Source organism: Chiloscyllium plagiosum, unplaced genomic scaffold, assembly GCF_037043375.1.
Source record: "Chiloscyllium plagiosum isolate Xiang-an unplaced genomic scaffold, Cpla_swu_hap1 HiC_scaffold_27, whole genome shotgun sequence".
In the NCBI taxonomy this organism is placed as follows: domain Eukaryota; kingdom Metazoa; phylum Chordata; class Chondrichthyes; order Orectolobiformes; family Hemiscylliidae; genus Chiloscyllium; species Chiloscyllium plagiosum.
Window position 1 is genome coordinate 60,045,000 of NW_028270165.1, and position 13,886 is coordinate 60,058,885.

Sequence of the window (13,886 nt, forward strand, 5' to 3'; positions counted from 1 at the left end):
AGTTAAGTCCCCGGGGGCAGCTGCAGACGCCTCCTCTGCAGCTGGGGTGGGGTTCCTATGTGCTGCGAGCTGCGGGCATTCTTTCCTTTAGTCATTTTAATGGGGCACTAAATTGCTCAAGTTTGGTGCAAAATAACTAGCTGTATTTAAATAAAAGCTATTTAAATGATTTGGAAGGTGTGGTGGAGGCAGGCAGCCTACTTAGCCTGAGTCTTGGGCAGAGCACTACAGACTCAGACTTGCTGGGTCACCGCCATCTTGGATCTCCCCCGCCCAGATGCACCTTAAATGAATCTACCGTCCCTGCCTCTACTTCTGTTGGCAATGCATTCCAGACATCTATCACCCTCTGAGTAAAGTACTTTCTGTGTGCATCTCCAACATAATGTCCCAACTCCTGTACTCAGCATGTGAACAATGAATTCTGGATTAGTGGTGCTGGAAGAGCACAGCAGTTCAGCCAGCATCCGCGGAGCAGTAAAATCGACGTTTTGGGCAAAAGCTCTTCATCAGGAATAAAGGCAGAGAGCCTGAAGCATGGAGAGATAAGCTAGAGGAGATTGGGTGTGGGGAGAAAGTAGCATAGAGTACAATAGGTGAGTGGGGGAGGGGGTGAAGCTGATAGGTCGGGGGCAGGGGCAGGGTGGAGTGGATAGGTGGAAAAGAAGATAGGCAGGTAGGACAAGTCATGGAGACAGTGCTGAGCTGGAAGTTTGGAACTCGGGTGAAGTGGGGGAAGGGGAAATGAGGAAACTGTTGAAGTCCACATTGATGCCCTGGGGTTGAAGTGTTCCGAGGCAGAAGATGAGGCATTCTTCCTCCAGGCGTCTGGTGGTGAGGGAGCGGCGGTGAAAGAGGCCCAGGACCTCCATGTCCTCGGCAGAGTGGGAGGGGGAGTTGAAATGTTGGGCCACGGAGCGGTGAGGTTGATTGGTACGGGTGTCCCGGAGATGTTCCCTAAAGCACTCTGCTAGGAGGTGTCCAGTCTCCCTAATGTAGAGGAGACTGCATCGGGAGCAATGGATACAATAAATGATATTAGGGGATGTGCAGGTAAAACTTTGATGGATGTGGAAGGCTCCTTTAGGGCCTTGAATGGAGGTGAGGGAGGTGGTGTGGGCACAGGTTTTGCAGTTCCTGTGGTGGCAGGAGAAGGTGCCAGGATAGGAGGGTGGGTTGTAGGGGGCGCGTGGACCTGACCAGGTAGTCACGGAGGGAACGATCTTTGCGGAAGGCCGAAAGGGGTGGGGAGGGAAATATATCGCTGGTGGTGGGGTCTTTTTGGAGGTGGCGGAAATGTCGGCGGATAATTTGGTTTATGCAAAGGTTGGTAGGGTGGAAGGTGAGCACCAGGGGCGTTCTGTCCTTGTTACGGTTGGAGGGGTGGGGGCGGAGGCGCAGGATGTGGATGAGATGCGTTGGAGGGCATCTTTAACCACGTGGGAAGGGAAATTGCGGTCTCTAAAGAAGGAGGCCATCTGGTGTGTTCTGTGGTGGAACTGGTCCTCCTGGGAGCAGATACGGCGGAGGCGGAGGAATTGGGAATAAGGGATGGCATTTTTGCAAGAGGTATGTTTGACCTATGTGAACAATGAAGGCAAGTGTGCGGAACACCTTCTTCACCCCCGTCTACCAATGATGGAACTTTCAAGAACAATGAACCCGAACACCCCCGGGTCTCTGTTCTACAACACGACCCAGGCCCTAACATTACCTGTACAAGTCTTGCCCTCCTTTATTTTAGTAAAATGCAACCCCTCACTTATATCCATACCTCTCTCATACACACGCTCTCTCTCAGACATACACATACACCACCCTCTCAACACACTCACCCTCTCGCAGGCTCATTCTCCATCACAATCACACTTTATCAAGCATGCACACATGTAAATACACACTCACTGATGCACAGTCTTATACACAAACTCACATACAAAGGCAGTTTGCCCAAAACATCGATTTTCCTGCTCCTCGGATGCTGTCTGACTTGCTGTGCTTTTCCAGCACCACTCTAATCTAGACAACCCTCTGGGAAAAGCACTTCCTCCTCATCTGTCTGAAAGCTCCTCCCTCTAAATTTAAGGCCTAGTCTCTCACACCAGCAGAAATTACCGGACAGGGTAGGGCTTCATCCCCACAATGCAATGACATTGGGAAGATGCTTCCATTGGTAGGAGAGACTAGGACCAGAGGACACAGCTTTAAAAATAAAAGGAAGACCTTTAGGAACAGAGATAAGCGATGTCACCTTTTCTGCCAACAGCAAGGAGCATGGACAATGTGTTGGTGACACCAGCGAGCAGGTGCGCGGAACAGACACAATATGCTGTGACGATGCTGGTGTTATTGACAGATTTTAAGTGTTCAAATGCCAAGAGCAGAACTAAAGGATAGAGCCACAGTTCTTTTTCCCCATGTGGCTCTTATAGCTATTGCATTTTCTCTGGCTGCTCAACTTTTTTTTAAAATGTCTTTTCGTCAGTGTAGGGGTGAGGTTCACAACTAGAGGGCATAGGTTTAGGTTTAGGGTGAGAGCAGAAAGATATTAAAGGTACCTGAGGGGCAACTTTTCCATGCAGAGGGTGGTGCATGTATGGAATGAACTGCCGGAGGAAGTAGTGGAAGCCGGTATAATTACAGCATTTAAAACACATCTAGATGGGTATATGAATAGGAAGGGATTAGAGGGATATGAGCAAAGTGCTGGCAAATGGAACTAGATTAATTTAGGATATCTGGTTGGCATGGACAGGTTGGACCAAATGGGTCTGTTTCCATGCTGTACATCTCTGTGACTCTAAATAATAAAGTCTACTTCTCCAAATAACAAACTATATCCATGTTAACAAGGCTTAGTGCACCACATGCTTTACTAACCATTCTCAACAGGTCCTGCCCCTTCAATGACTGAGGAACATATACATGCTGGTGCATAATCTCCTTCACTAGTATTTACACACTACCCTCAGCAATTGCACAAGTAACAGTAAAGGGCAAACAGCACAAGGATTAAACCAAACAAACAGTGAGGGGAAACAGCACAAGGATTAAACAAACAGCGAGGGGCAAACAGCACAAGGATTAAACAAACAGTGAGGGGCAAACAGCACAAGGATTAAACAAACAGTGAGGGGCAAACAGCACAAGGATTAAACAAACAGTGATGGCAAACAGCACAAGGAATAAACAAACAGTGAGGGGGAAACAGCACAAGGATTAAACACACAGTGAGGGGTAAACAGCACAAGGATTAAACAAACAGTGAGGGGCAAACAGCACAAGCGCCAGTAAAAGCAGATGGAAAGTGAGTGTAAAATGTCACTATGACAGGACAGGCCCCACATTCCTTCCCCTCCGTCCCCACCCCCACAACCTGCCTCACCTTTCACCTCCCGGGCCCAGTACCTTCCAGGTGGCCCCATAGTTGACACAGGGGCCGCCCCACGACCAGTAGAAATCCACCACCACTCCGTCACCAAGCAACAGCCACCTCGCGCTACAACTGCTCATTCACAAAAACAAACTCTCCTGTCTCGCTCTGCAGCTGCAGGGGGGACACTGCCACGTTTCCAGGAGCTCTGTCTACATTGGGAAAGCTCACGGCTCAATTTAAACAGATATTCCGACATCTAACGGAACGGCGTCATATCTAAAGGGGGAAATCTGCATTTTAAAGGGACGTGGACATTTTAACGGGCTACTTCTGGAAATAAAGAGGTTTAAATGGACAAGATTACATTTCAAAGCGGTGTGGGCACATTCAAAGGGATATCTTAATATGTAAAGTGACGCAGTTATATCTAAATGAATCTACATTTCAAAGAGACGTTGCCCGATTTATAAGTAGAGACAATAGGTGTGAATTCTGTCTGTGTCCCAATGTTGAGTCAGACTGACATTTTTCTTAGAAAAGCTCTGCATTTGGCCCATTTCCCTCTAAACCTTTCTATTCATCTACCCATCCGAATGCTGTTTCAATGTTGTAACTGTCCCTGTATCTACCATATCCTCAGCAAGGTCATTCCACATGCAAATCACCCTCTTTCAAACTTTTGCCCCTCCGGTTCCTTTTAAATTTGTCTCCTCACATTAAAAAAAAGCCCCCTAGTTTTGAGTTCCCCTACGCTAAGGAAGAGCCATTTGCTATTCACCTTACCTCCACTCCTCATGATTTTATCAATCTCAATCAGGTCACCCCCAACTCCCTGTGCTGCAGTGAATAAAGTCCCAGCCTCTCCTTATAACTCAAACCCTCCAGTCCTTACAACATCCTAGGAAATCTTTATTAAACCCTCTCTAATAGTATTCTTCCTATTACAGGGCCACCAGAACTGTACTCAGTACCCTGAAAGTGGCCTCACCAACATCCTGTACAACCTCAACATGATGTCCCATCCCCTATACTCAATGGTGTGAATAATGAAGGCAATGTTGCGAAATGCCACCTGAACCACCCTGTCGAGCAACTTCCAACTTCCAAGTGATGCAATTTCCAAGAAACTATGTACCTGAACACCACCCACATCCGTCCCCCCCCCCCCCCCCCCATGTCTGTCTGTTCTATAACACGACTCATGGTCCGACCATAATCTGTACAAGTCCTTGTTTTAGCAAAAATGCAACCCCTTACTTTTATTAAGCCTCTCTCTCAAACACATACTCTATCTCTCAGACAGACACGCACACACCCCTCAACACTCTCTCACACTCTCACTTTCCCAAGCATGTACACACACACTTCTGCGCACACTCACTCTCTCATGCACGCACACACACTATTCTTTGGGGTGAAATTGTATTGGCAGAATTATATTTGCAGATACATTCAATTTTGTTCAAAAAGCACACAATCTGCAGGCAGTCAATGCATGTAATATTTTACAAATTCCGACTTTGGAAACAGAACCAGTCTGATTCAAAATTGGAATACTGACAGACTCAAATCTCACACCTTTAATGCATTGTCTGAGCGGAGATGTCTTTTTTTTTATAAAACCTTAAGTCATCTCAAGAAAATTGTTACATATTAATGAACCAAAGCCCGCACCCATTCTAAGAGATGAAGATTATCTAAGTTTGTTCAATATATTCTATCAGTTGCATGACACTGATCTTTTGATATAAGTTGTGTGTCTTATGATGCTGTTCCATGAGGCTTATGTGTCGATGAGGCAAGATGGTACAGATGAGGCGATGGAGAATTACAGATCACTGAGGAAGGATTGAAAGAGAGTTAAGAAGAGCAAAGAGAAGACACGAGCAGTCTTTAGCAAATAGAATAAAGGAGAACCCTAAAGCTTTTGAAAGGTATGTGAGGAATAAAAGGATGATGAGGGTAGGAATAGGGCCAGTCAAACACAGAAGTGGGAAGTTGAGTGTGGAGACTGTAGAGATCAGAGAGGTGCTAAATGAACATTTCTCATCAGTGTTCACTCAAGAAAAGAATGAGGTACGAGATATTAGACTAGAAAGGATCGAGGTTAGTTACACACAGGTGTAATTCGAGAAGGAGTGAAAGTGGACTAGTCCCCTGGGCTGGATGGGATTTATCAGAGGATTCTCTGGGAAGCTAAGGAGGAGATAGCAGAGCCTTTGGCATTGATATTTGAGTCGTCATTGTCTACGGGTTTAATACCTGAGGAGGATTGCAAATGTTGTGCCCTTATTCAAGAAGGTCAGCAGAGATGACCTAGGTAATTATAGACCAGTGAGCCTTACTTCGATTGTAGGAAAGATTTTGGAAAGGATTATAAGAGATAAGATTTATAATCATCTCGCAAGCAACAATTTAATTTCAGATAAGTCAACATGGTTTCATCAAGGGCAGGTCGTGTCTCATAAACCTCATTGAGTTTTTTGAGAAGGTGACCAAGCATGTAGATGAGGGTAGGACAGTTGACGTGGTATACTTGGATTTCAGTAAAGCCTTCGATAAGGTTCCACATGGTAGGCTGATGGAGAAAATGCAGAGGCATGGAATTGAGGGTGATTTAGCAGCTTGGATTAGAAACTGGAAGAAGGCAGCGAGTGGTGGTTGATGGAAAATATTCAGTCTGGAGTCCGGTTACTAGTGGTGTTCCACAAGGATGTTTTGAGACCACTGCTGTTTGTCATTTTTATAACTGAATTAGACGCAGGCATAGGTGGGTGGATTAGTAAATTTGCAGACGACACTAAAGTCGGTGGAGTACTGGACAGTTTGGAAGAATGTTACAGGTTGCAAGGGGACTTGGATAAACTGCAGAATTGGGCTAAGAGGTGGCAAATGGAGTTCAATGAAGCTAAATGTGAGGTGATGCACTTCGGGAAGAATAACAGGATGGCAGAGTAGTTGGTCAATGGAAAGATTCTTGGTAGTGTGGATGTGCAGAGGGATCTTGGAGTCCATGTGCATAAATCCCTGAAAGTTGCAACCCAGGTGGATAGTGCTGGTAAGAAGGCATACGGTGTGTTAGGTTTCATTGGGAGAGGGCCTGAGTTCCGGAACCGCAATATCATGCTGCAACCATGCAAAACGCTGGTGCAGCCACCCTTGGAATATTGTGTAAAGTTCTGGTCGCCCAATTACAGAAAGGATGTGGAAGCATTGGAAAAGGTGCAGAGGAGATTTACCAGGATGTTGCCTGGTCTGGAGGGAAGGTCTTATGAGGAAAGTCTGTTAGACTTGGGTCTTTTCTCATTGGAAAGAAGGCGGCTTAAGGGGGGATTTGATAGGGACATACAAGATGATCAGAGGATTAGATATGGTAGATAGTGAAAGACTTTTTCCAAGGATGGTGACGTCAGCTTGGACGAGAGGGCATAACTACAAATTGAGGGGTGATAGACTAAAGACAGATGTCAGAGGCAAGTTCTTTATGCAGAGAGTGGTAAGGGCGTGGAATGCCCTACCTGCTAAGGTAGTCAACTCAGCCACATTAGGGAGATTTAAACAATCCTTAGATAAGCGCATGGTTGATTTTGGGATAGTGTCAGGGAATGAACTGAGAATAGTTCACAGGTCGGCGCAACATCGAGGGCCGAAGGGCCTGTTCTGCGCTGGATTGTTCTATGTTCTAAACTTAGTGCAGGAGGCGGAAAGAAATGAGCAGCTTTAAAACAAAAACCTCTTGGAGCTCAAAGCTTTCAATGAGAGTCTGAGCCCGGTGTTAAGTTCAGGTAACCTTTATTGCAACCCAACTTTGTTACAGCTTCAGATCCCCCAGCAAAAAGGCAGAGAAAAAGTAGTTGCTTTTTGAACAGCTCAAGGTCAAAGTGCACACACCACACCACACCTCCCCTCCTCTCCTCTCCACCACCCACCACACTGTCTTGACTATTGGCCAGCACCAAGTTGTCCATTTGTAATTGGATCCTTAGTACAGCCGTAACCCGGAGGAATTGCCTCACTCAGCAATTTCAACCCATACCCTGTCTCCAAGTAAGTTTCTCCCCGCTCATTTGTCAGGAAGGGGCAGTGTAGAGTCAACCACACTGCTGTGGGTCTGGAGTCACGTGTAGGCCAGACCGGGTAGAGAATGCAGCTGGAACAACTGAGTGAATCCTTTCCCACAATGGCGGTTCCCTTCCCTAACAAGGGAGATGGTGAATCAGATGGGGGCTTTCTCCCCTGCACCACCCTCTCCCTAAAATGGTCTCATCGTTAGATTCCGAACTCCACATTTCTGACCAAATACCAATTCTGCCATTTGTCGTGGTGGGATTCAAACCCAGGAGTCCCCGGAACCGGGTTGATAGTCCAATCGATGGCACGTGAACTCGCTGGTGCTTCCGCAGGTGGGAGGAGTAGGTGAAGCCTTTCCCGCACTGAGAGCAGGTGAATGGCCTCTCCCCCGTGTGGACCCGCTGGTGGTTCCGCAGGTTGGAGGAGCATTTGAAGCTCTTCCTGCACTGAGAACAGGTGAATAGCCTCTCCCCCGTGTGGACCTGCTGGTGGGTCAGCAGGGTGGTGGCCTGCGTAAAGGCCTTCCCGCGCTCGGGGCAGCTGAAGGGCCTCTCCCCCGTGTGGACCCGCTGGTGGCTCAGCAGGGTGGTGGAATACCTGAAGGCCTTCCCACACTCAGGGCAGCTGAATGGCCTCTCCCCTGTGTGGAACCGCTAGTGGGCCAACAGGGCAGAGAAAAACACGAAGGCCTTCCCGCACTTGGGGCAGCAGAAGGGCCTTTCCCCAGTGTGATCCTGCTGGTGGGCCAGCAGGTGGGAGGAATGTCTGAAGGCCTTCCTGCAGTCGGTGCAGGGGAATGGCCTCTCCCCGGTGTGACTGCACCGATGAGTCTCCAAGGCAGGCGGGAAACGGAAGCCTTTCCCACAGTCGCTACACTTCCACGGTTTCTCCACGGGGCGGGATTCCTCGGGTTTCTCCATGGCCAAAGCTTCAGCTGCACACAACACGTGTAGAGCCCCTCCCTGCTGTGAAATCCCCTTTCCAGGCCGTATAACTGTTTCAGGCTCCACGCACAGTACGCTGCAACAGTGGGGTCTCTCGTCCAGTCCCACTGATGCTGAAAACATACTCAGACAGGAACCAAAAAGCTTTGATCCCTCTCACAGAAATCACGGTCGAAAATGTTTGCTGGCCCCAGTGGATTGAGTGACTGTCAGACATTGATATCAAAATGAGGACCGGAGATGCTGGAGAGTCAGTCGAAAAACGTGTCGCTGGAAAAGCACAGGGGAGTCAGGCAGCATCCGAGGAGCAGGAGGGTCAATGTTTCGGGCATAAGCCCTTCATTTGTTGATTTTGAAACTTCCCTCTTCAAATCTTCAAAAACTCTGTCAGAATAGATTACAAAGCTCATCACCGTCAGTGCAGGGTAGAAATTCTGAACAAGCAATTCTACTTTTTGCAGAACATTCTTTTCTTTTGTTATTCCACAAAATTGAAAGTACCATCCCACTCTCTCTCCCCCTCTGTTCTCACTCCGCTCTAACTAATTCTCCTGAAGGTGCTGATTCAGGATCTTTCAGGGGCGGAAAAGCAAAAACATCAAGACTGACATCTCTCTGAATTTTGAATACCTCCACCTGAAAAGTTAATATCTTTCACGACACTGGTATACTGCTGAGAGTGAACAGGTCTGATTTTGGGAAGCAAAAAGAAAGTGTCAATTCAGGGTGAACCACGCAGCTTCTTGAGGAACAACCAGACACAAAATGGTTAATGTCCCCGGGAAGGTGGGAGCAAAATGAGACGTCAAGGCATTAACACCGGCATTAGAGAGAAAGTGAACCTATTGACGTGGCAAACGTTAGTGGAAAGCCAGAGTCATAGAGATATATAGCACAGAAACAGACCCTTCTGTCCAACACGACTGTACTGACCAGATATCCTAAATCAATCTAGTTCCATTTGCTGGTATGTGGCCCATAGCTGGGTTCATCCCCACCTCCTGTCCTGAGACCTTGATGCCTCCAAGCTGACCCTCAAAGGTTCGGTTTGTCCCTCCATTCTTTCCCAGTTGTCTTTTGCAGGTTTTGAAAACTTTCCCAATCCTCTGAGTATAAGATTTGGGAAGTTATGTTGTAGCCGTACAGGACATTGGCCACATTTGGAATATTGTGTGCAATTCTAGTTTCCTTACTATCGGGAAGATGTTGTGAAACTTCAAAGTGTTCAGAAAAGATTTACAAGGATGTTGCCAGGGTTGGAGGATTTGATCTATAGGGAGGCTAGGGCTGTTTCCCCTGAGCGTTGGAGGCTAAGGAGTAACCTATAAAATCATGAAGGGCATGGATAGGATAAATAGACAAAGCCTTATCCGGGGAAGGGGGTCAGGGTAAAAGAGTCCAGAACTAGAGGGCATATGTTTAGGGTGAGGGGAAAAGATACAAAAGAGATCTGAGGGGCAACTTTTTCACACAGAGGGTATTACGTGTATGGAATGATCTGCCAGAGGAAATGGTGGAGGCTAGTACAATTGCAACATTTAAAAATACATCTGGACAGGTATTATGAATAGGGAGGGTTTGGAGGGATATGGGCCAAATGCTGGCAGGTGGGACTAGATTGGGTTGGGATATCTGCTTGGCATGAACGGGTTGAACCGAAGGGTCTGTTTCTATGCTGTACATCTCTATGACTAGTTGGACTAAAGGGTCTGTTTCTGTACTGTATGACTCTGGAACTGGTCTTAAAACCATTTTATAAGACCATAAGACATAGGAGTGGAAGTAAGGCCATTCGGCCCATCGAGTCCACTCCGCCATTCAATCATGGCTGATGCGCATTTCAGCTCCACTTACCAGCGTTCTCCCCGTAGCCCTTAATTCCTCTAGACAACAAGAATCTATCAATCTCGGCCTTGAAGACATTTAGCGTCCCGGCTTCCACTGCACTCTGTGGCAATGAATTCCACAGGCCCACCATTCTCTGGCTGAAGAAATGTCTCCGCATTTCTGTTCTGAAATGACCCCCTCTAATTCTAAGGCTGTGTCCACGGGTCCTAGTCTCTTGCCTTCCCCCACAAAATTCACTGCTGTGTTGTTCAAAAATCAGATGAACTCAGCCTTGAATATATTCAATGACCCCCTAACTGCAGGAAGACATCCCCATTTCTAAACTCAATTCCTCTTGCCAATATACACTTGCCTTGTTGATTGCTTGCTACACCTGTCTGACAAATGACAGTGACTGGTGTAGAAGGACGCTGAGGCCTCTTTGTCCATCCACACATCATTCCTGATAAAGGGCTCGTGTCCAAAACGTCAACTCTCCTGCTCCTCGGATGCTATCTAACCTACTGTGCTCTTCCAGTACCACACTTTTTGACTCTGATCTCCAGCATCTGCAGTTCTCACTTTCTCCACATTCAAATAAATACATCTCCATTTAAACAATGTACCTCCTTTCTGCGTTTTTTTTCCCACAGCCAAGGCTATAACTTCATATTGTGGTACTGCATTTGCCATGTGTTTACCAATTGTGGTCTTCTCTATATCGGAGAGCGAGTGCAAACTTGGGGAACGATTCGCCGAGCATCGCAGCTGTGTCTGCAGAGGGGACCAGACCTCTCAGTAACCACCCATTCCAATTTCCCTTCCCACCCCCCTTTCTGAAATGACCATCTTTGGCCTCCTCCATTGCCACAACGAATCTAACCGCAAATTGGAGGAACAACACCTCATCTTCCGGGCAGCCTGCAGCCCAAAGGACTCAACGTTGAGTTTTCCAATTTTAAAAAAAACCTCCCTCTCCATTCCCTGACTCCATTCCCATCCCCGTCCTCCTCCCTGCCACCAACCAGATTCATTCCTCCCATTGACCAGCCAAGTCGTACCCTATAACTGTCTCGACCTATCCCCACTTCACCACCACCACCCCTTTTATCTGCAGCTTCTGCACCCAGCCCCAGCCCTGAAAAAGGTTTACACCTGATACGTCGACTTCTCCACCATCTGATACCTCCTGCCTAACTATTTTGCCAATTGAGACACAGACCTGGATCAACGTTTCCGGAGTCTGTCCCTCCCGGATTCAGTCTCTTTCCTTTCAGTTGCTGCAAGTCAACAATTGAAACCCAGAATGAAAAAGATGGAAAAGGGGGCGAGATAAGAGAGTGCCATACTCACATATCTGGGACACAGGAAGGAATTTGCAGTCTGGGTAAAGCTCAATCTTTACTCAAACAGAGAGGATCAGGGGTCGCAGCTTGAGAAGCTTATCGTCCAACTTTCGCATTCAGAAAATGGGCTGGCTCTGATTGGCAGGAGTCCTCCAATGCTGCCTATTGGTCAATCAAAAGACGGTCTCGCGCCTTTTTGTGCGTACAGCGATGAGCATGCTCAGTGTTTTGCTGACACTGACCAGCATGCGCACTGCGTTGCTGACACCGACCAGCATGCGCACTGCGTTGCTGACACCGGCAAACATGCGCAGTATGCTCTACGGGGATGTTGGTGTTACTGACAGATTGTAAGTGTCCAAATGCCAATAGGGGGAAAAAAGATAGAGCCACAATTTTTTTCCCTATGGCTCGATATTTTATTCCTTTTGCATTTTGTCTGGCTGCTCAATTTTTGTATGTCTTTTCCTCTTGTTGTGGGTTGAAACTTTATTGCTGGAACAGCACAGCAGGTCAGGCAGCATCCAGGGAACAGGAGATTCGACGTTTCGGGCACAAGCCCTTCTTCAGGAATTTCGGCCTGTGCCCGAAACGTCGAATCTCCTGTTCCCTGGATGCTGCCTGACCTGCTGTGCTGTTCCAGCAATAAAGTTTCAACTTTGATCTCCAGCATCTGCAGACCTCACTTTCTCCTCTTGTTGTGGGGGCAAGGCGCCAAGATCAGAACTGGAGGGCACAGGTTTAGGGTGAGAGGGGAAAGATTTCTGAGGGTCCTTAGGGGCAATCTTTTCGCACAGAGGGTGGTATGTTTATGGAATGAGCTGCCAGAGGAAGTGGTGGAGGCTGGTACAATTGCATTATTTAAAATGCATCTGAATGTGGATATGGATAGGAAAGATTCAGAGGGGTAAGGGGTGAAATGCTGGCAAATGGGTCACTAGATTAATTTAGGACATCTGGTCAGCGTGGACTGAACGGTTTGTTTCTGTGCTCTACAACTCTGAGTCTATTTTTAGATAGTATGGAAAATAAAGAGCATGAAAGCATGGGAAGGGTTAGAGCATGGAGACCACTGCCAATTTGTTGCAAAGGATAGTGGAAAGCTCTCACACTAATTAGCAGAGTAAGGTTGAGGCTGAAAGGTCACTATGGTAAGATGAGATGACAGTCAGTAAAGTTAGCCTCACCTACTAAATATGATTGACAGGATTGGGACAATAAATATTTGGGACATGACATTAAATATCTAATTAATAATTAGTAGAGTCAGCCTGCTTGAGACTATTGATAATAAATATCTAATCATGACATTTGGAAAATGTTAAGTAGGGTCTGGAATGCAAGACCATTGTTCCAAAAGCTGACACTAAATCTCTAACCGTGACATTAGAATAACATTAAGTAGAATGTAGGAAAAACTATAAGGGCACAACTAAAGAGATAATGGGAACTAACATCACTGGTTTATTGTGTAGCTAGCGTGAGGTATTTTGATTAATATAGTTGGACATGCTGATAAGCTAACAAACACACTGCTCAGCTGGAGAAAGCACTGCCTCCTCTGTCCAGGAGTAAATTCTGGAAAGGTGGTATTGTTCATAGGGAGGGGGATAGTCTCCGGCTACATTCTGATATCTATCAGCTAGTAAATGGGGCAGAACTATGGAGTTTAATCTCCAGGCAGTTTGGGAAATTTAATAAGGGAAGGAAGTAAGCAATAAATAGTAGATCCCTACCAAGTGCTGAGGAACAAGGCTCTGTCCAAGTTCAGAGATCCCCGAAGGTATCAGTACAGGTAAAACGGGGAATGAGGAAGGCATAGATTTGTACTTTTTCACACAGAGGGTGGTGCGTGTGTGCAATGAGCTGCTGGAGGAAGTGGTGGAGGTTGGCACAAATACAATTTTTAAAAGGCAGCTGGATGAGTATGTGAATAGGTAGGATTTCGAGGAATATGGGCCAAGTGCTGGTAAATAGGATAGATTAATTTCAGATATCTCGTGAGCATGGATGAGATGGACTGTTTCTGTGCTGTACAGCTTTATGGCCATCCACTTCATTTTGAAATATTTTCACTACCACTTGGAACACCCTGTTAGGGTTCAGAGTGTGCCAGGTCCTGACACCTCCCTCCTCACAACTCCTGTGTATTTTAAATCAATAATACCGTGTGTATGTTCCTGGGTTGATACTTTAAACACACAGACACATACAATATGATCAGAATTTCTATTCGGTACAGACAGTGATGACTTGTTTCAACTTTGCTAACAGGGTATCAGAAGGGGAGGATCTGCAGACAGAAATCTTGGAAGAAATTCC

The 13,886-nt window shown here is 46.7% G+C and overlaps 1 pseudogene; it reads right to left on the bottom strand.

Annotated features, from left to right (window-relative positions):
- Window positions 1-2: 2 nt before the first annotated feature.
- Window positions 3-8,367, bottom strand: LOC148144323 (uncharacterized; annotated as a pseudogene).
- Window positions 8,368-13,886: the final 5,519 nt, after the last annotated feature.